The sequence below is a fragment of the Melospiza melodia genome, unplaced genomic scaffold (assembly GCF_035770615.1).
Source record: "Melospiza melodia melodia isolate bMelMel2 unplaced genomic scaffold, bMelMel2.pri scaffold_32, whole genome shotgun sequence".
In the NCBI taxonomy this organism is placed as follows: domain Eukaryota; kingdom Metazoa; phylum Chordata; class Aves; order Passeriformes; family Passerellidae; genus Melospiza; species Melospiza melodia.
In genome coordinates, this window is record NW_026948638.1 from 7,449,075 (window position 1) to 7,472,107 (window position 23,033).

Consider the following 23,033-nt stretch of genomic DNA (forward strand, 5'->3'; position numbering starts at 1 on the left):
GGACACCCCAACAATGCCAGCCTGGGCCTGGCAGCGCTGTCCAAATGCTGCTGCAGCTCAGAGAGCCCTGGAGCTGGGACCCTTCCCTGGGGAGCCTGGGCAGGGCCCCAGCAGCCTCTGGGCAAAAACCTTTCCCTGACATCCAACCTGAGCATGCCCCGACTCAGCTGCAGCCGTTCCCTCCCCTCCTGTCCCTGGGCACCAGAGGGAAGAGGTTCCCACAGCCCCAGCCAGGGACCCACTCCCAAGGCTGTTGCCATGGCCACCAGGGCTGGGACCAGCTGGGATTCTCGGTTTCCACGGGCTGGGCTTCAGGAATGGGATTCCCCAATTTCCTGCTCCTGCTAAAACCACGCTGCCCTCGCTGCCCTCCTGCCTCCCATGGAACGCACGAAAGGCAAAGATCCTGGGCTGGGATAAGAACAATTTATTGGGAACAGCAGCAAGATAAGAAACAAATGGATCAGAAACAATATTGATAACAAAAGTGGTAAATAAAATTGTTTACAAGGAAAAGTTAAACACAACTCACAGGGTCTGCCTGGCCACAATTTCCCCTGTCTGCAAAGGACACCCTTCTCCTCAGGAAGAGAGACCCTTTCCTGCCCCTGGCAATGACCTGAGGTGAGAGTGAATGTAATGACAAGGCCGTGGCCAGACCCTCATGTTCTTCAATCTCACATCACGTCATTGGCAGGGGCAGGAATAGGGACAGGTGTCTTCCCAGACGGAATCACAAGGAACATGGACCACCACGGCTCTTCCCAATGTGGGACCTCACATGGGGGATGAAGCTTGAACTGGGGATAAAGCTCCCCCTGCAGTTGGAGCATTTACAGGACTTCCATTACCAGTGAATCTATTGGTGTCTGGTCAAGTGAGAGCTCCGGGTGAAGCTCTTCCCACACTGGGGAAACTCGTAGGGCCTCTCCCTAGTGTGGATGCGCCGGTGGATGATGAGGGTGAAGTTTTGCTTTAAGCCCTTCCCGCAGTTGGGGCAGTGGAAGGGCCTCTCCTCCATGTGAATCCACTCGAGCAGGAGGAGATTGGAGCTGCTCTGAAATCTCTTCCCACAGGTCGGGCACTCGTAGGGCCTCTCTCCAGTGTGGGTGCGCCGGTGGGTGACAAGGTGGGAGTTGTGCTTGAAGCCCTTCCCGCACTCAGGGCAGAGGAAGGGCCTCTCCTCAGTGTGAACCTGCTGGTGCTGGAGGAGATGGGAGCTGGTCCAAAACCTCTTCCCACACTCAGGACACTCGTAGGGCCTCTCCCCAGTGTGGATGCGCAGGTGGGTGATGAGGACAGAGCAGCAGCTGAACCCTTTCCCACATTCCCCACACTTGTAGGGCCATTCCCTGGTGTGGATCATCTGATGGCAGATCAGGCTGCTCCTCTGCTTGAAGCTCTTCCCACACTGCAAGCACTTGTGGCGCTTCTCCCCATCATGAAGCTGCTCATGGACTACCAACTCTGAGCTCTGGCTGAAGCTCTGTCCACCTTCCTGGCACAGAGTGGGTCTTTCCTCCTCAGAGCAACCTGGGCTGTGTTTGAAGCCCCTCCTCCTTTGGAATCTCCGTGGATTTTCCTCCCCACTGTAATTCTCCACTGTGGAGTCACTCAAAACTGTCTCTTCCATGAGGTTCTTCCAAGGAGATTTGTCCTCTGTGGTCTCCATCCTCAGCCTCTTGTCTGGGGGAGGAAGGACAAGGAGAGGATGGAATTTACCTGTGTGCCAGAGGGAAGAGGAAGAAGATCCCCCCCAGTGCATCCCCAGCAGGACAGTGTTGGCAGCAGGGTTGTCCTGCATCCAGGGGTCTGTGCTGGGCTGGGAGAGGGAGCAGGAGAGAGGGGGAAAGGGGCACTGACTTCCTCCTCACCTGCCTGGGTGTCCCAGGGCTCCTTCCTTTTCCTCAAAGCCTCTTCCTCCATCCAATCAAGATTTGGGAATGTGAAATCCTGTTCTGGGGAAAAAACTAAGGGTGTGCACATTGTCTTTTGTTCTGGTTTGAAGGCAAACTTGGGGGAGAGTCTAAGTCGGAGTTACAATTTAAGAAGAAAATTTAGATCAGGGCAATGATACAGAAACACTGCCTTAAACTGACAGAGTCAGGATATAACCTGACACCCTGTTGGTCAGGGTGGTGGCAGCAATCACATTAAATGGTGGCTTCAGTCCTGTTGGAGTGATCAACGTGATTCTGTCAGAGCAGTGATCCTGTAAAAGGGTCTGGTCTTCCTCTGAAGGTCCAGTGGTGGTTATGGAGATCTTGTCCTCTGGGAATCCAGTAGGCAAGCTGCTCCTGGTGTTGCAAGGCTCAGCTTATATCCAGGTAGGAATGCTTGGCTCCTCCCCCTGGGCGGAGCATCCCACAATGGGATGATGGAATTTTATCAGTCCTGCAGTGACACTCAATGGCCCATTAGCAGAAGATATCTCCCCTGGAGGGCGTTATCAGGGGTGAGTCATGCAAGAGATAAAGAACACTGCCCTGCCATTTTATAGCAGTTGATGAAGATGGGGATTGAAAACCTGCATTTGGTTACATCTTGCATGGCAACCTGAAACAGTGGGGTAATCCCTGCTCAGGGCGTGAATAACCCTCCCCTTACCCAAACTGGCTCAGGTGTAAACCCCCACCCTGGGAAGCCCACACACACAGGGGACAATGTCACACTTGCCCTGCTCCAGGCTAGGTCTCTGTCCCTTGCTCTCTCCCCCTTCTCTCTTTCTTTCCATCTCTCTCTCTACCTCACATTTACTGTTCAGTAAAATCCATTTTGGATTTGGTCTCGTTAGCACCTTCCTGGCTGCAGAGGCATCTCTCTAATAATTTTCTTAACCAGATTGTGACATTATTTGGGCACAGTGAGATCAGGGCGCTGTTCTCTGACTCCAAATGCCTTTGACAACAGCATGGTTCCCTTCTCTGTTGAGGTTGTGGTTCTTTCTGGAAGAATTCTTGGTAACTTGGAAGGACTTGGAAACTGTCCCTCCTTCCTCCTGGGGAACTTATGGGAGAAATGATGAAGAAAATGGCTGTTCTGACTGACCAGTGAAAAAGAAAATATTTTGTTGTCCTTCCTTGAAAAGGGTGCTCGGGGCAGTCTCTGTCTCTCTCACCCCAGGAGATGCTTGGGGCTCTCTGTCCCCTCGCCCTGGGGGATACTTGGGAGGTCTCTATCCCTCTGGCCTCAGGCAATGCCTATGCAGGGCTGGGGACCAGGGGCTCTGTGTCCCTCTCACCGCTGAGGGTGCTCGGGGCTGGGGGGGCTCTCCGACCTTCTCACACCTGGGGAGGCCGGGGGGGTCTCTGTCCCTCTCAGCCCTGCTGTGACCCCACCCAAACATCATCGGGCTCAGAGGGACAGAGACACCCCCAAACCCCCAGAAGGGCTGAACCTGGGATTTGGTTTGGGGCTGAGGATTAAGGAAGGGGCTGGAATTGGGGCTGGGTTGGAGTTGGGGCTGAGATTTGGATTAGAGCTGGGATTGGGGTTAAGGCTGGACATGGGATTGGCTTTATGGCTGGGGTTGGGATTGGGTCTGGGGCTAGACAAGTCTGGCACTGGGATGAGATTAAATACAGAACTGTGAGTGTGTCTAAACATGGAGTGAGATTGAGACCAGGGTCAGGGTCATGTTTGGGACTGAGCTAACCCAGAACAGGACAGAGGGATGTCACTGCAGGATGTCCCTGGCATCGTCCCAGCCCTCCTCAGGCACCTCCAAACATGAGGAGCAGCTGGGTGCCCCAAGATCCAGGTGCTCGCACACTGCCCCTCCATACCAGGCAAGCATTCCCTGAGGGCAGCCCTGACTGTGACCACTGGGGCTCTGGGATCAGCCCTCACATCCCTGTGGGAGCAGCTGCAGACAGGATGGGAGATTCCCCTGGGCACTGGACAAAATAAACTTAGTAGAAATCAAACCTGACTCTGCATAAATCGCTTTGATGAATACTTGTTTTTCCCACAAGTCATATGTGATGAAAACACAAATAAATTGCAAACATGAATAAACCAAAAATAGAAGCCATTTTGTGGCAATTTCAAGTTTGATCAGTTCCTGAACAGCTCCAGCTCAGCTGCTGGTAGGTTCCAATAAGAGCAAAGTAGAAATTCGGCCCAATACAGATTATGAAAAGGAAGGGAAAGCTCTGTGTAGCTGTCACAAAGCTGACAGGAATGAAGAGAAAAATTATTCTCCCATTTGGCAAAGCCCCCAAGCCTGTGAATTCAGAAGTTATTCTGGAATTTAGCTACTTGAGCTGGAGTTCTTGTGGGACTTTCTGCAGCCTTGTGTTCCTCATCGTGGGGTGAATGAACCTTGTCAGTCTGGCTGGTAGCATTTGCTCCCTTTCCTCCAGCAATTTTAACAAACTTTTCAAGGAAGGACAACAAAATATTTTCTTTACACGGGCCACCCACAACACCTATTTTCTTCATCAATTCTCCCATAAGTCGTTCAGAGGAAGCTGCATCCAAGTTTCCAAGAGTTCTTCCAGAGAGAACCACAACCATCCTAAGTGGAGGGAACCATGCTGTTGTTAAATGCACTTGGAGTCAGAGAATAGTGCCTAAACTCACTGTGCCAAAACAATGTCACGATCTGGTTAAGAAAATTATTAGAGAGATGCCTCTGCAGCCAGGAAGGTGCTAATGAGACCAAATCCAAAATGGATTTTACTGAACAGTAAATGTGAGGTAGAGAGAGAGATGGAAAGAAAGAGAGAAGGGGGAGAGAGCAAGGGAGTGACAGGGACAGAGACCTCCCCTGGAGCAGGGCAAGTGTGACATTGTCCCCTGTCTGTGGCCTTCCCAGGGTGGGGGTTATTCACCCCTGAGCAGGGATTACCCCACTGTTTCAGGTTGCCATGCAAAATGTAACCAAATGCAGGTTTTCAATCCCCATCTTCATCCACTGCTGTAAAAAGCCAGGGCAGTGTTCTTTATCTCTTGCATGACTGATAACGCCCCCCAGGGGAGATATCTTCTGCTAATGGGCCATTGTGTGTCTCTGCAGGACTGATAAAATTCCATCATCCCATTGTGGGATGCTCCGCCCAGGGGGAGGAGCCAAGCATTCCTACCTGGATATAAGCTGAGCCTTGCAACACCAGGAGCAGCTTGCCTACTGGATTCCCAGAGGACAAGATCTCCATAACCACCACTGGACCTTTAGAAGCCGACGAGACCCTTTTACAGGATCACTGCTCTGACAGAATCACTTTGATCACTCCAACAGGACTGAAGCCACCATTTAATGTGACTGCTGCCACCACCCTGACTACCAGGGTGTCAGGTTATATCCTGACTCTGTCAGTTTAAAGCAGTGTTTCTGTATCATTGCCCTGATCTAAATTTTCTTCTTAAATTGTAACTCCGACTTAGAATCTCCCCCAGGTTTGCCTTCAAACCAGAACAAAAGACAATGTGCGCACCATTTGTTTTCTTCCCAGAACAGGATTTCCCATTCCCAAATCTTGATTGGATGGACGAGGATGCTGCGAGGAAGAAGAAGGAGCCCCGGGACACCCAGGCAGGTGAGGAGGAAGTCAGTGCTCCTTTCCCCCTCTCTCCTGCTCCATCTCCCAGCCCAGCACAGATCCCGGAACAAAAGACAATGTGCGCACCCTTTGTTTTTTTCCCAGAACAGGATTTCCCATTCCCAAACCTTGATTGGATGGAGGAGGATGCTGCGAGGAAGAAGAAGGAGCCCCGGGACACCCAGGCAGGTGAGGAGGAAGTCAGTGCTCCTTTCCCCCATCTCTCCTGCTCCATCTCCCAGCCCAGCACAGATCCCGGAACAAAAGACAATGTGCGCACCCTTTGTTTTCTTCCCAGAACAGGATTTCCCATTCCCAAACCTTGATTGGATGGAAGAGGAGGCTGAGAGGAAGAGGAAGGAGCCTTGGGATACCCAGGCAGGTGAGGAGGAAATCAGTGCCCCTTTCCCCCTCTCTCCTGCTCCATCTCCCAGCCCAGCACAGCCCCCGGCTGCAGGACAACCTTGCTGCCGAGACCGTCCTGCCGGGGATGCACTGGGGGAATCTCCTTCCCCTTCCTTCTGGAATGGAGGCAAATCCCATCTTCTCCTTGCCATTCCTTCCCCAGACAAAAAGCTGATGATGGAGACCAGGGAGGAAAAATCTCCTTGGCAGAACCAAATGGAAGAGGCTGTTTTGATTGACTCCACAGTGCAGAATTCTAATGGGGAGGAAAATCCCCAGAGATCCTGCAGGAAGAGGGGCTCCAAACCCAGCCCAGTTTGCGCTGAGGAGGAAAGACCCTCCCTGAGCCAGGACGGTGGACAGAGCTTCAGCCAGAGCTCAGAGCTGGTGGTCCATGAGCAGCTTCATGATGGGGAGAAGCCCCACAAGTGCTTGCAGTGTGGGAAGAGCTTCAGGAAGATCAGCACCCTGATCTGCCACCAGATGATCCACACTGGGGAATGGCCCTATGAGTGTGGGGAGTGTGGGAAGGGCTTCAGCTGCAGCTCCGCCCTTGTCACCCACCTGTGCATCCACACTGGGGTGAGGCCCCACGAGTGTCCCCATTGTCAGAAGAGCTTTTGGACCAGCTCCGATCTCCTCAGGCACCAGCTCATTCACACTGGGGAGAGGCCTTTCTGCTGCCCTGACTGTGGGAAGGGCTTCAAGCGCAGCTCCGACCTCATTATCCACCAGCGCATCCAAACTGGGGAGAGGCCCTACGAGTGCCCCACGTGTGGGAAGAGGTTTCAGACCAGATCAAATCTCCGTCTGCATAAGCGGATTCACACAGAGGAGAGGCCCTTCCACTGCCCTGATTGCGGGAAGGGCTTCAAGCAAAAGTCCACCCTCATCACCCACCGGCGCATCCACACTGGGGAGAGGCCCTTCGAGTGTCCCCAGTGTGGGAAGAGCTTCACCCAGAGCTCTGCCTTGACCAGACACCAACGGAGCCACCAGTAAGGGAAGCCCTGCAAATGCCAGAAACACAGGAACAGATTCATGCACCACTCCGGCTTCATCCCCTATTGGAGGGCCCACATTGGGAAGATCCCTGGTGATCCATTTTCCCTGTGATCCATCTGGGAAGACACCTGTCCCTTTTCCTGTCCTTGCATAGACATGATGTGGGATTGAAGAATATGAGGGTCTGGCCATGGCCGTGTCATTACATTTACTCCCACCTCAGGTCATTGCCAGGGGCAGGAAAGGGACTCTCTCTCTCCCTCTGAGGAGAAGGGTGAAATTTCCGGGCAGGGGAAATGCATGGCCAGGAAGAGCCTGTTGTTGATGTATTGGTTTTCCCTGTAAACAGTTTTACTTATCCCTTCTGCTATCAATATTATTACTATTTCTGTTTGTTCCTTATCTCATTGCCTCATTGCTGTTCCCAATAAATTGTTCTTATCCCAGCCCAGGATCTTTGCCTTTCGTGCGTTCCATGGGAGGCAGGAGGGCAGCGAGGGCAGCGTGGTTTTAGCAGGAGCAGGAAATTGGGGAATCCCATTCCTGAAGCCCAGCCCGTGGAAACCGAGAATCCCAGCTGGTCCCAGCCCTGGTGGCCATGGAAGCAGCCTTGGGAGCGGGTCCCTGGCTGGGGCTGTGGGAACCTCTTCCCTCTGGTGCCCAGGGACAGGAGGGGAGGGAACGGCTGCAGCTGAGTCGGGGCATGCTCAGGTTGGATGTCAGGGAAAGGTTTTTGCCCAGAGGCTGCTGGGGCCCTGCCCAGGCTCCCCAGGGAAGGGTCCCAGCTCCAGGGCTCTCTGAGCTTCAGCAGCGTTTGGACAGCGCTGCCAGGCCCAGGCTGGCATTGTTGGGGTGTCCTGTGCAGGGCCAGCAGTTGGACTGGAGGGAGGATCCTGATGGGTCCCTCCCAGCTTAGCCAATTCTGTGGTTCTGGGATCCCATGAGCCTGGGGATGGGGCTGCCAATGGTTGCCATGGCAACGGGCTGTGGCTGCAGGCCTGAGCTGGTGTCCATGGCAACCACCCCTGGCATGGGGTCTCCATGGAGCTGCCAAGGGACTGACCATAGCAACAGGGGGCTGGGGATGGTTGCCACGGAAACTGACCATAGCAACAGGGAGCTGGTGATGGTTGCCGTGGAAACTGACCATAGCAGCAGGGTCCTGCTGATGGTTGCCATGGAAGCTGATCATAGCAACAGATGTCTGGTGATGGTTGCCATGGAAACTGACCATAGCAACAGGGTCCCAGTGATGGGTACCTGCTAAGGATCAGATTTGTCACAGGCCCTCAGAGGGGTGCCATGGGGACTTTCCAGGAGTCCCCAGGCTGTTCCAGAGCTGGAATGTCACAGGCAGAGACAGGGGCTCCATGGAGACCTCTCAGGGCTTTCTGGGATGGTAAAGAGCCCTGTGGTCAGAGGCAGTCACAGCCATTCCATGGTGACATCCCAGGGCACCTTGAGCTGCAAAGGCACCGATCTGTCACAGGCACTCACCGGGGCTCCACAGTGACATCCCAGGAGTCCCCAGGCTGCCAAAGAGCAGGAATGTCCCAGACACTCACAGGGGTTCCTGTCATGGGCACAATGGGAGCTTCAGGCAAAAGCTTTATTTCTTTATTGGAAAAACTCCTGCTAAATCATGAGGTGCAGAAATGACACTGAACAGTCACCATGGATCCTCAAACCCCTGCAGGGCCTGTAGACTTCTAAAATTCCTTCTAAGAGAGGAGACTGGGAGTGGCTGGATCCAATCCCAGCCCCAGACTTTGTCAAAGGTGTAAAAGATTGAACAGGTGGAATTCAACTTCAACACAATTTGTCCCACAGGATTAATGACAGAATACCAGATACGTTTATATAAATATGTCTCTGGCTTATTCTGATCATGGTCAGATGGAAAGATCACTAGCACAGTTATTTACTCCACAGTTCAGGAGCTATAACCATTATTAGAATATAGTGCTCTAGGAAGCAGTTTTGAAGTCAGCAGGGCCTTGCTGGAGTTGTTGGAGCCCACTGCAAGCAGAGCCTCCTGCCCCAGCAGGAACTGCCTTTCCTGTGCCATGAGCAGGGCAGGTCCCACTGCAGGAAAAGCCCCAGGCCAGCCCCAGCACAGGGAAGGGCTCGGGCACAAGGGCAGAGCGCCGTGCTGGGAGCTGTGCCAGGGAGAGCCTGAGGCACCAAAGGCACCTTGGCAGCAGCAGCTGCTTGCAGGCCATGGCCAGAAGCCTCCCTTGGCAATCCGGCCTGGTGGCCACCACTGCAGAGCTGCTGCCTCAGGGCTCATTCCTGGCTGGGCTCTGAAAAGCCACTTCTGCCCCAGGAGCCTGACTGGGAAGCCACTGGCCCCAGCACCTTGAGGACAAGATATTAATGACAAAACTCTTCATGCCAGCAGAGCCAAGGCAGGGGCAAAGGAAAGGGGATAGCCAGGCCCAGGGGACAGGGCTGCCATGGTGATGGCTGTGAGGTCACTGCCCCTGCAGCAGCCTGGCTGCCCTCAGCAGACATTCTGGCCAGAAGTGCTGTGAGGGCACCCAGCACATCAGGGAACCCACACTACAGGAATTCTGTCCTTAGGGATGAGAGGGTTTCACTGGGTCAGGCTGCACAAACATCCTGATCTTAGACATTTCCTGTGACGGGACATCCCTTTCTCTGGAAATACACTTGCAGCTTTGTGCCTTTCTCATAACTATAAAAGATTTCCTCATTCTATCAAATGTAAATCCACACTCATTCATTTAAAGATATTGACCCTTGTTCTGTCACTGCAAGATTTAGGAGAAAAATCCTTTAATCACTATTTTTCCATTTTCACAGGCCTTGGAGAGGACCAGAAAATCTCCCAAGATGGGGTTTGGAGGCCTCATCAGATAAGCACCAGGGAGAGGCTGATAGCTCTGGGGTCACTGGGGTAGAGATTGAGGACTAAATGGGAATAGCCTGGGAGGGATGGAAGGGTGGTTTCAGAGAGTCTGGAGCTTTTTCTTCATAGTGGGAATGGGCCTGAAGAAGACATAATAGCACCAATGGCATCTGGGGAGGCCCAGACTGGCACCAGGAGAAAGGACATTCCGTGGCAGGGCAGGGCTGTGGTGCAGCACGTCCCCAGCAGGAGCCTGGAGCAGCTCAAGGCTCTGTGTGGGCAGGCAGAGGCAGGCAGGAGGCAGAGCTGTCAGCAAAGGAAGGGCCCAGCCAGGTGGGGCAGCCGGGGGATGCCGACAGCCTGCAGGGACAGAGGCGCAGCTTTGCTCAGCACCACAGACACCTTTCCCTTGCTTGTCCCCATCTGTCATCACTGCCACCTGTGTTCTGCTCTACCTGGAACCTGGGTACATTTTCTTGGTCCTGTCCCTCAGAAGGATCTATTTAAAGTATGAGAAACTTCAGTGTTTCACCCTCTTTTTGAGTCCCTGCGAAATTCTTTGAGCACATTCTGGGGGATGGGTCTGAAGCAAAGAGCACCAAATCCCCAGAGGGTCATTAAAGTCCCTGTGCTGTGTCTGTGCTGCTGAACTGGGCCGGGCTCCTGGCCCAGAGGCAGCTCCTGGCAAGGGCAGCGCTGCAGAGAGACAGCTCTGGCCAGGAGCAGCTCCTGTGCACAGCCCAGCAGGGCTGGGGCACTGCCAGGGCCCCTCAGGGACAGCAGCAGGGCACAGACAGAGCTCACAGGGGCTCAGCACTGGCAGGGGCTGTGGGATGGCCCAGAGGGGTCTGTGTCACAGCAGCACCTCTGGGGCTGTGTCACAGAGGCACAGAGCAGCAGGATGTCAGCAAGGGTCTGTGTGACAGCACAGAGTGGGCTGTGTGAGGTCACAGATTGGGCTATGACATCACAGAGTTTGTTGTGTGAGGTCACTGAGCAGCTACAGCATCATAAAGGGGATTGTGTGACATCACAGAGCAGTCTGTGACATCAAGGCATGGCTGTATGACATCATAGAGCTGGCTGTGAGGTCAGAGTGTGTGCTGTGACATTACAGAGTGGCAGTATGACATTGCAGAGAGGGTTTTGTGGCATCACTGAGACTGTTGCAACATCACACAGCTGCCTGTGACAATAAAGAAAAGGCTGTGAGGCCATAGAGCAGATCCTGCCATCATAGAGGGTGACTCTGTGACATCAGAGAGTGGGTTGTGACATCACTGGGTGGCTGTGTAACATCACAGAGCAGGCTGTGACATCACAGAACAGACAATGACATCACAGGGTGCCTTTTTGACATCACAGTGTTTTCTGTGACATCACAGTGCAGCTGCATGACATTCCACGGTGACATCCCAGATTTGGTTCTGTGGCATGACAAGCGTGATGTGTGACATCCCAGAGTGGGCTGTGACATCATTGGTGTCTATGTGACATTACAAAAGAGGTGTGTGGCATCATAAGGGGCAGTGTGACATCACAGGGGCAGTGTGACATCACAGGGGCTGTATGAGGTCGCTGGGGAGGTCACTCTGCCCCGGCCCCCCTCACAGTTCCCCCAGAGCAGTCCAACCCTGCTCATGCACAGCAGGGTCCCCTGTCCCCCCAGGTCCCCCCGCCCCCGGCCCCGCAGCCTCCCCCAGAGGATGTTCCACGAGATCGACCCCAGAGCCTGACACGGGGACGGGGGACGGGGCCCTGGGGGTGGCACAGGGGGATAGGGACCCCCTGGCAGCGTCCCCATGTCCCCCAGGGCCAGAGCCTGGGCCAGGGCTCCTTCATCCTGTTACGAACGAGGGCTTGAGAGCGCTGAAAAAATCCCCAGCAAGGGATCAGCAATAACCAGATTTAATATTTAGGGACAGCAGCACAACGTTCCTTGGCAAGAGTCACTCTGCTCCTGAGTGGACACTTCAGGCACAGAAAGGAAACAAAGTAACAACAAAACCAAAGTAAATCCAGGCAATCAAAACAGAAATGAGCTGAGAACTGTCCCTATGTGTGTCTATGACACAAGCACAGTGAAGGCAACGATAAAAGGAATACAGCCTGAAAGCTTAATAGAGCTCAAACCTAACAGAATTGAACTTACACCTTAACCTTAAGCGATACCTTCAACTTCACAATTTGGCAGAAGAATGCTACTTAACAGTATTTAACCTAACTTATAACTTACGACTTAACAATTTAAAACAGGAATACCACTTTAAAAAATTAGGTAATAACTTAAAATAAACTTTATATCTTAGCAAAAGAACAGCTCTTATCAGCATTTAATTTAGCTTAGAGCTTGTGACAAAACCTTACTTACCGATACCTGGATATCTGACTGACTCAGCTATCCAAAGCACTCAAACCGTTCAGAGAGCAGCATTTCTGCCACATTTCCCCAGCACAGGCACTCCTGTGTGCACACAGACACAAAGTGTCGGTGCAAGGCACCTGTGAGCAATTCCCCTGAGGGCAGACAATGCTCAGTGCTGATGCTTTGGCATCTCCCCAGCGGGTGAAGGGTTGAGCCTGGAGGAGTGGGGGGATCGGCCCAGGCTCCGTCGTTGCTCAGGATCCCTGAGTGCAACAAACGGGAGAATTCCCAGCTGGGACAGGCCCCACTCAGAGGGAGTCGCTGGCCCAGGAGAGCTCCAAGGGCTCCTTTTGGAGCGCTGTTTGCAGGGCCCCAAGAGAGGGGCTGCAGTCCCAGCAATGGCTCATCCTGGCTGCACTTGGCACCAACAGCTTTCTTTGGCAGTGTGAGAACAGGGATCTTGTGCCACGGATGGAACAAAAACAGTTCCCAGGGCTGCTCCTACAGAAAGCAGGAGCTGGTTGGGCAGCAGCAGTGCCTGGAGCAGACAGTGTTTGTGATGAGCTGCAGAGGAGCTGAGCCCAGGGGCTGGTGGCCAAGGCCAAGGCCCAAGAAGCATTTCTCAGCTGGCAGGGCAGCCTGAGAAAGGGAGGGGGGAATGCAGCAGCACAGGGCCATGGAACCAAGGGACCATTGCGACACATTGGGGCCCTGTGAGACCAAGGGACCACTGTGACACTGTGGGTCCCTGTGAGATCAAGGGACCATTGCGACACTGTGGGTCCCTGTGAGACCAAAGAGCCAGTGTAACACTGTGGGACCCTGTGACATCAAGGGACCATTGTGACACTCTGGGGCACCATGGAATAATGGAGAGCACTGTGACATTGCTGGGCCTCATGGAAACATGGAGACCATTGTGACACTATGAGGCCCCGTGGAATAAGCAAACCATTGGGACACTATGAGGCCTCATGGAACCAGTGAGACCATGAGGAAGTCCATTGTGATACTATGGACCTCCTCATGGTGGCCCTGGGAGGACCATTGTGATACTGTGGGGCCTCATGAAATCAAGAGGCCTTTGTGACACTACAGGGTGTGGGATCTCAGCACCTCAGGATGAGGGTGCAGAGCGACCAAGACCACCCTTGGGGGGCTCGGGAGTCCTGGAATGTTGCCAGAAGTGTCTGGTGGCAGGACTTTGATCCTACACAGGAGATGACACCTGTATGAGGACTGGGAGGATTTCACTGGGGTGAATGGTGAAGGGATAAGTTAATTAAGGTGTAGAACACAGGGTTTAGGATTTCTGTACAGGGGGGTCTAAAGAAGTAAGATGGAGGGATTGGGGTGTGTCCTGTCCTTCTTCTTCTTCTTCTTGGCCTCCATCTTCTGTGGTGATGGTGGCACTTTGGGATTGGTCTTTACTAGAAGTGCACCGGTTAATAGGAGTAGAAGGTATTGGAGAAAAATTGTAAATATTGTACACGTAACTTCAAGTATAAAGATAAGTGACCGCCCCAGGGGCTGCGGGAGTGTGCCCATGGCTGACATGCTGTGCAGACCTCTGTTGGGCTGAAAGAAAATCTTTTAGATAAACAATTAATAAACACCAAGACCGAAACAAGATCAGAAGTCTCTCCTCGTCCTTTGAAGCGCGGGCTGTCCAAGGCCACTCTGAGAATTCCAGGTCTTTGAAACAGCCGAGAAACCGAGCAAGTGGCATCCCTGAGAATCTCCGGACATAAATCAGCCAGCAGGAGAAACAGAAAACCAACAAGCATAAATCAGCAATAAATCAGCAAAGAAAAGAGAAACACACTGAAATCTACACAGGGCTGCATGGAACCAAAGCTCCAGGGCAACACAGAGTGGCCTCATGTCATCAGTGGTCCATTGTGACACTGTGAAGCCAGAGGAGACCATCATGACACAGCAAAGCCCCAGGGTACAAAGGTCCATTGTGACATTGCAGACCTCATGGAACAGAGGAGTCTCATGACATTTGGGTCTTGTGGAACCATGAAGACCATTGTGACACTGCAAGGGCTCATGGAGTCCTTGGGACCATTGCGACACTGCAAGGGCTCATGGAATCCTTGGGACCATTGTGACACTGTGGGGCCTTATGGAACCTAGGGGCCACTGTGACATTGTGGCACCCCATTGAACCTAGGGACCATTGTGGCACTGCAGGTCTTCTTGTAATCAGGGGGCCATTGTGACACTGCTGGAAACCATGGAATCAAGTCACCATGATGACACTACGGGGCCCCATGGATCCAAGGCACCATTGTGACATTATGGAGCCCCATAAAACCAAGGGCACACAGAACAGCTCTGGCTGGTTTGGCCTCCCATGGACTGCCTGACTGGTCCAGCTGACCTGTGTATGTTGAGGGTCACTTCTCATCTGCTGCTGAAACACTGGGGCTCTGTGCTTTCCTTCCCAATGGAAAAGAACTGTCCGGCTCCAGGCACCCATTGCCAGAATTGGGATTTCACCTCCAAATTTCCTTATATCCCGAGATTGTTCCCATAGGAATATTGCCAGGACAAGTCTGGCTGGCAGTGGTTTCACAATAGTCACTTCTCATCTGTCCCCAAAACACTGAGGGAGGGTCCATGCTCTCCTTCCCATGGGAAAGAACTGTCCTGCCTCTCCAGGTGCCCATGGCTGAGATTGGGTTTCCACCTCCAAAATTCCCTAAATTCAAAGACTGCTCCCAAAGAAATCCACCATTCCTGACACGTCTGGCTGGCCTTGGCCTACTGAGGTTCTCACCTGCCTTCCAAACCTTGGAGCTCTGTGCCTTCCTTCCTATGGAAAAGAATTGTCCTTCTGAAACAGGTGCCCATGGCCAGAATTGGGATTTCACTTCCAGCATTCCCTGTAGTGACAGACTGGAGGAGATTGTTGGCTCTAAACATTTTGTCTGTGGGGGAGGAAGGGGCAGGTCCAGCCTTGCCCTGTAAGCCCAGCCCTGCCCTGCCCTGGAACCTCAATCCCCCCAGAGCCTCTATCCCAGCCCAGCAGTGTCTGCCAGTCCCTGGCACAGCACAGGCAATGCTCCACAGCCACCTCTGCAGCCCCCAGCCCAGCTCCTGAGGGACCAAATGAGCCCAAGTCCCACCTGGGGGAAGGGCCCAGGAAGACCAAGGGGTATTGAAGGCTGACCACAAGGCAAGCACACATCTTGACCCTACCTCCTCTTGGAATTTCTATCTGAACACTGCTGGAATCCAGGAGTTGGTAGCTGTGTGTGTGCTTCTCTGTATCTTTTTTGTCTTTCTCCCTTTTTAATTCATGCTTCTTGTAAAATTTGAGTAACTTAAAATTGATCAAGCTAAGAGTTTGTGAAGGTGAATGGGCCAAGTCAGTGCTTTGAGAACTGGTTGTTGATTGAATGTCATACTAAACCTTTTGCCAAAGTTTCCCTGATTTTTCTAAAGTACCCAGTAAAGGCTGTTTTGTTCTTTTGAGCTCACAGCCACATTCCACACTCCATTTCCCAGCTGGAGCCACTGGTGCCTCTGAGCTGTGCTGCCCCAGCCCCAGGGATGCTCTCCTTGTCTGCCCATTCCCCCACGGTCTCTGGGCAGGGATGGTCTCAGTGGGGGCTGCTGACATCCTCAGCAACTTGGAGGCTGCTGCTGAATTTTCCTGCTCCAGAGGCTTGTTCAGCCTTCAGCTCTTGAGTGCAGGAATTCAGTGTCCCAGGGCTCAGTAACATTCAGAACACTTTAACAAGCCAAGCCTCTGGGGATAATTTGATTTCAGTTTTCAAATCTTGTGTGGTTAATTAGGCAGATTTCAAAAGTGCATTCAAACTGAATATATTCTATTTTAAAAAACAGTGAGAAAAGATTTCCTAGGTTCCGTTTAGGTTTTATTTCCTGTTAATAAATTGATATGTGCAATCTTCAATTGACACTGAATCCAAGTACATCCTCATGCAGTTTGAATAGATATGAAAATCAAGACTCTTCATGGCTGACAATCAATCAGACTCTGTCCCTATCCCCACCCCACCATTTCCCCCATCCAAGCCCTGGCACCCAGAGCAGCCTTGTGCAAATCTGAGCTCCCTCTAGCCCAGGTTGCACCTGCAGCTTTCAGCTCCTTGGCTCCAACTCCCACCTGCTTTCCTTGGAGAAGGAGCTGCCCGAGACACAGAGGGATGTTCATTTATTGTTAGTCAACAAAGCCAAGGGAAAGCACAGCTCCATCAAATGCAACAGTCATTCCTCTGCTGGATATTAAATCCACTTTCCATTGCAGACAGCCTCAGAGCAATGGAAAACACCTTCTGTGCCCAGCACAGATCCCAAGGTCTCCCCAAACCCTCCCTGCCCCAATTCTGCCCAGATTTGCTCTTTGCACACATGAGTCACACGCTGAAGTCAGGAGCTCCCTCCATGCCCAGAGGGAGGAAAAGAGAGAAAGGGGATGAAGAGCTCTCCTATGCAGAGCCAAGGTCCAAGTGCACTGGGATGTCCCAGCACCATCTGACAAGTCCACCATCCCCCAGAGATTTCCGTACAGCAACAGTTTCAGACAAAGACAAAAGAAAAGGTAATTCTGTGAGATGTAGACACAATTAAGATGTTGACTAATATGATATCATTTGAGCTTCAGAAATATTTGGCAATTCCCTGAAGCTCAAAGCATGAAACCAGTCAGCTGAAGGGCACTTGAATGACCAGAAAGCATTGGGAGGAGTGCTGAGGGTTTTTTGCAGGACAATGGACATATGCAACATGTGCACAATCCAGCCTTCATAGAAACTGAGTAAGGTCTCTATGCCCTTGAAGGACACAAAAGGAGAAGAACATGCTCAGCAGCAGACAGTTCAGGATGCAAAGGCAGACAAGAAAACCTGCAGCAAGATGCACGAAGAAGAAAGACTAACTAAAATTAACTGAAATGTCAAAATGCATGCATAAAAAGGATTTAACCAATCATGTATTAGCTTGAGGTGTGAACAGTAGAGAACAGTATAAAAATGGCTTGCTTTTTGTAATAAATTGGCTTCACTTGATCATATTGATCATGGTGTGATGTCCTGTCAATGATCCTCCGCACCTGGGGACCAGAAATGCATGCAAGCCTCCACCCCGAGAGACATTATGAATTCAGAAAACATGGCCATTAACTGCTTGATACCAACACAGAGTAATGGCAACCAAAATGCAGTCAGACCAGGGGTTTTTCCACTCTCTCTCAAGCCCCATGCGTTGGGCGCCAAATTTTGTCCTGGTTTAGGGCAAATTTGGGAGAAAACCTCCAAAGGGGCCCCTCCAGAAAGGAAACCCACACAGCCCCTCTCCCCAACCGGGTTGGGAAGGATTCCTTGGGGAGAAGTGGAAAGAACCTGTTTATTTAACAGGCAAAGCACCCCCAGGACACAAAATGAACAATACCAGGGGACAACACTCTTTCACCACTCTGAAAAAGATGACAAATTCAGAAAGTCTCTCTTGGGAGTGGTCGCTCTGTTATCAGTCCCTCTGGTGCAGGAGTAGCTGCTGCAGCCACAAGGTGCAAACTCTCGGTGTTTCCCAGGTCCCAGTCCAGAGCAGGCTTGAGTGGTTCCAAAAAAGGGGAAGGAAAACAGTCCAGGCAAAAATTCAGACTGCTTAGCTAAACTAACTAATGAGCAGAAACAAAAGCAAGAGCAAAGCAAAAAGCCAAACAAAAAGCCAAAGCAGCACCATGTACTGCCCTGTCTCTGTGTCCCGCCAGCCGTGGGGGAGCAGCTGATAACAAAACCAAAACAAAACTTCGCTCTTCAGAGCCAGTCTTGAAGGCACAGAACATAATATCCAGCATAAACAGAACAGACAGCTAGGGATCCAAGCATCCTAATGTCACCCTAGGACAGCACAGTTACTCCAAACTGACCCCCAGCAGCCCCCTCCTCACCGATGCCATCTGCTGGGGCTGTGCCAGTTCAGGAGATGCCTCCAGGGCCTGCATTACCTGTGTGAAAAATGCATATTGTATGACTGGCTTTTCACAAATATTAAAATGAATATTATATGTGTTGTGTTAGACAGTTATGTTGTACTAATTTTCTTCAGTAGTGTGTTAAATCTAGTTTTAGGTTATAACATAATGTTAAAATAGAAACTATGCTACATAAGATACTTTTATACTTAGAGTATTAATAATTTGGACAATTTGAATTAGGACAATATGAGATAATAGAAACAAAGAGTTACAGACGTCTGGGTAACTTCTTCTGGGCAGCATAAGCCTGAAAAAGGACACACATTAACAGAGGGTTAACCCTAAAAACAATAGCCTGTTGCATATTCATACCCCTCATACACGATGCATAAATTCCATTCAAACACAGGATTCTGTCTGATCAATGTCAGCTTCTTCCTCTAAATCCTGATGGCATCTTCATGGCTGAGCAGGCAGGAAGAAGTTCGTTTCTTCTGATAAGAGAGCAATAAATTCTCTTTCTCTGAAAGATTTAGGTGTCCTGTGGCCGCTATCTCGTTGCGAGTCCTTTCTTTAAAAAAAGTATCTCACACAGCATAGTTTTTATTTTAACATTATGTTATACCCTAAAACTAGATTTAACACACTACTTGAGAAAATTAATACAGCATAACTTTCTGACACAACACATATAATATTCATTTTAATATTTGCGAAAAGGCAATCATAAAACATGCATTTTTCCCACGGGAGGACTGGGCTCCCCCAGTTATTCCCTGCACAGGCGGGACCCCTACCTTCCCCTCAGAGCTCTCCCGCGCTGAGGGGCCGCTGCCGCTTCCCGCCCTTCGCGCTCGCCCTCAGCGGCCGCCGGGAGCTGGGGCTGCCCCGGCTGCCCTTTTATCGGAGCCATGGAGAAGGAAAACCGCTTTAAATTGTTCATGCCGCCGCGCCTGAGTGCTGGCCAGGTGTCTGCGGGCAGATCCCAGATGAGCGCTCGGCCGCGGGGCCGCTGAGGGCAGCCCATATCGCACACCCCGGCCCCGGCCGCCTCCTCTGGCTGCTGTGCTCTGGAGGCCGCGGCTGAGGAGGGGACGGGGGGAAAGCGCAAGGGCCCTTCCCGGGGACACGGGGACAGTGCTGGGCCCGGGGAGTGCCCCGGCAGAGCCCCGAACTGGAGCACACACACACCTGCCCCTTGTCCAGGCAGAGCTGGAGCGCACACACACCTGCCCCTGCATAGGCCGGGACGGCTCCTGCACTCGACTCATTTCTGTGCGTGTGCCTTGAGTGGCGTATGCACAGACATCTTCGGTTTGAATTTTAAAGACTTTTGTTGTTGTTTTCTATCCAAACTGAAGGGAATAATCTTCTGGAGCATCCGCTCTGTGCTGTAAGTCCACGTTTGCTGTGGGTAATTCAGCCCAGAGAGTGAGCAGGGCTCTATCGCTGGCCGGGGTCTCTTAACAAATCACCAACGGGACAGGACTGCTGAGGAACTGCCTTGAGCTGTTTTATTTTCCAGCATCAGTCTCATTACATGGTTATGACAATGGGAAGATGCCAGCAGCTCACATCCCAGGCAGCCGACCAAGAACTTAATGGTACAACTTACTTGAAAAGTTTTTTGACCAATCACACAAAGCAAAAGCACACTGACAGTAGTTCTATCCAACCACTATAAGCACACATACCTTTGGTTAAAACAATGCTTGCTTATTTTGAATACAATACCTGCTTGTAAGCCTTAAAACACAATGCACAGAGCTCCATTATTAAGCTTAAAACTTCCTAATACCTTGCTAGATGAACTTTTCCGTAACTTAGGGAGTTGTTCTAGCCAAGCGTTAATACACAGACCATTGTTCTATTTGTCCTTGCTTTTCTACTTTTTACATAATTTTTCTGCTGACCTATCTCATGGCTGCTGCTTGGCTCTAATCACAGTTCTGCTCTCTCTGAGGCCTGCCTTTTGCAGCTTTCCCAAATCCTTCTGATTTTATGGATTCCCACAGGCCCCACTCAGATGCTCGCACTGGCATTGGTGTCTTGGTCTCATCGGATCAGGTGTGCAGTGAAAATGTTCTGTCCCCATGCTGAGTTATGGGAATTCAACAAGTTATTTTTTCATGTCGAAGATCCTAATGAAATAATTTGAGATTAGGGATGAGATATTCTGACAGCAGATGAGTTAGCTGTTTACAGGATGAACTTCTGTGACTTAAAAACCTTGTAAAAGGGTATTTTCATGCTGAAACATAATCAGATATGGTTTAGAAGTGCCCTTGGAAGTAAAGCAAAGAAATATCAACTACTGGTCTTCAAAAAAGTAATTTGTCTCCTTGAGTCCTTTGCCATGCAGCAATGCCCAGACAGGCAGGAGCTGCTGAGTTCCCTGCATTGAAAGCTCCCCTTTGGCCACAGTCTGTAAATCAAACTGCAGGACACCAACAGTTTGATCAACCACTGGGAAGTAAGAAGTGAGTTCCAAAGCCATTACCAATCCCCTGGGCTTTGAAAATTGTAGGCAGCTGTTTTATTAATGACAATTCTATTTTCACATCATCTGTAGGGATTTTTTTCCCCAGGATTTTATAAATCCTCTTTACAAATTTACCCATAAGAAACTAAGAAACTAAAAATTCTTAAATTTGTGCAGGGTTTTAACAGGCGCTCAGATGATGACTTTAAGTTGCCATTCGATGTGTTGAGCCGTGGCGAAATCACTGATTCAAGTACGATTGGAATATTTGCCATGCACCTTCTTTAGATTTGTATATATTTTCAAGTTTTAATTTTCATGAGTAGTCCCACAGTTTCATATCTGTAACTGTTAAATACAGTTTCACTGTTACTTTTTTTAGAAATAAATTGATCAAAATCTCTTCATGTTTCAGATACAATTTCACAGCAAGTGAAACTTTGCTCTGAAGTAGATGAAGAGGTCAGCTAAGTATCAGCTCTGCACATCTCATTCCTTGGGGTCTTTTGAATTTGTTCCCAAACAGTGCCTAAAGCATTATTCAGTAGATATTTGAGGGCTAAAGGAAGTAGTCAGAAGGGAATAATGTTTTCTGTCTCCTGTTTAAAGCTGAATCACTTAGAGGAGATACTTGTGATTTAGTGATCATGCCTGGAAATTAATCTTTAAAAATTAAGGTGATTGCAATATTGTTGTTGTTTTTTTCTTTGTTTGAAGTGTCTGCAAAGCCTATGAGCTTTAATTAGAGTAAGATTTAAACACTTAAATATCCTTGTGGAACTGGTTCTGAATATTCTGTTGAGGGGCAGAAGGGTTGAAGTCAGAGTATTCTTTGGAAAACTGAAGTGGATTATTCCAATTGCCTTTATTCTGGCTTTATTTTATCTGTAAAACAATGAATTCAGTGGTTTCCTCAAACACTGGATTCTTTTCACAGTGTATTTACCAGCAGATCTCTGCTGTAACACAATTCAGTACAGCTCATTTTTTTTGCAATAGCTTCTGTACTTTGCAGCTACAGAACACTGCTTGCTGCCACAAAATAAAACACATTTCTTGTGCTCTCTGTGCTGTTTTTCATATCCCTGACAACTTTTTAGACTTTTTTAATCCTAAGATATTAAAGTACCATCAGGACTGTAACAAAACTGTGATGCAGCCAAAACAAGGATGTTGTTTGGGGCTGTTGTAAGTGAACCAAAGGGCCCTTGGGGCTCCTGTGTTGCTCTCCCTGCCTCAACCACTGGCCCAGCACTGCTTGTAGGGCACTTTCAAGGTATTCTACGGGCACAAGGGTGGTGGTTTTCCTTCCTGCTCCGTGTGTGAGCAGAGAACTGCTGGGACACTTGGATATTTATAAATCTACTGGGTCCAGATGGGATCCATGCCAGGGTGATGAGGGAGCTGGCAGATGAGCTTGCCAAGCCTCTCTCCATCATTTATCAGGAGTTGTGGCTCACTGTAAGGTTCCAGATGATTGGACACTGGCCAGTGTGACACCCATGTACAGAAAAGGTAGGAAGGGGGATCCTGGTAATTCCAGGCCAGTCAGCCTGGCCTCAGTGCCAGGTGAGATAATGGAGCAGTTCATACTGAGTGCTATCACACAGCACTCACAGCATGGCCAGGCTATCGGACCCAGCCAGCAGGGCTTTACCAAGGGTGGGTCATGTCTGACCAACCTGGGCTCCTTCTGTGAACAGGTGACTGCCTGGTGCATGCAGGAAAGGCTGTGGGTGTCGTGTATCTGGGCTCCAGCAAGGCCTTTGGCACTGTCTCCCACAGCACACTCCTGGAGAAGCTGCAGCCATGGCTGGGACAGGAGCACTCTGTGCTGGGCTCAGAACTGGCTGCATGGCTGGGCCAGAGAGTGGTGGTGAATGGTGCTGCATCCAGCTGGCAGCCAGGCACCAGTGCTGTCCCTCCGGGCTGTACTGGGACCAGTTCTGTTCAATATTTTTACAGACGACATGGATGAGGGCATTGAGTCCTTCATCAGTAAATTTGCAGAGGACACTAAGCTGGGAGCTTGTGTTGATCTATTGGAAGGAAGGAGGGCTCTGCAGAGAGACTTAGATCAGTGGGATGGATAGGCAGAGTCCAGCGGCATGAAGTTTAATCAGTCCAAGTGCTGAGTTCCACATTTTGGCCACAGAAGTCCCCTACAACGTTCCAAACTGGGAACGGTGTTTCTGGATAGTGCTCAGGCAGAAAGGGCCCTGGGGGTGCTGGTGACAGCCGGTTGAACATGAGCCAGCAGTGTGCCCTGGTGGGCAAGAAGGCCAATGGCATCCTGGCCTGGATCAGGAATGGTGTGGCCAGCAGGAGCAGGGAGCTCATTCTGCCCCTGTATGGGCACTGCTGAGGCTGCACCTTGAGTGCTGTGTCCAGTTCTGGGCCCTCAG

General features: G+C 50.7%; 1 pseudogene; it reads left to right on the forward strand.

Moving 5' to 3' along the window:
• The first annotated feature begins 19,057 nt into the window (after positions 1-19,057).
• Positions 19,058-23,033, forward strand: part of LOC134434124 (synaptonemal complex protein 1-like) — a 32,755-nt pseudogene continuing 28,779 nt past the window's right edge.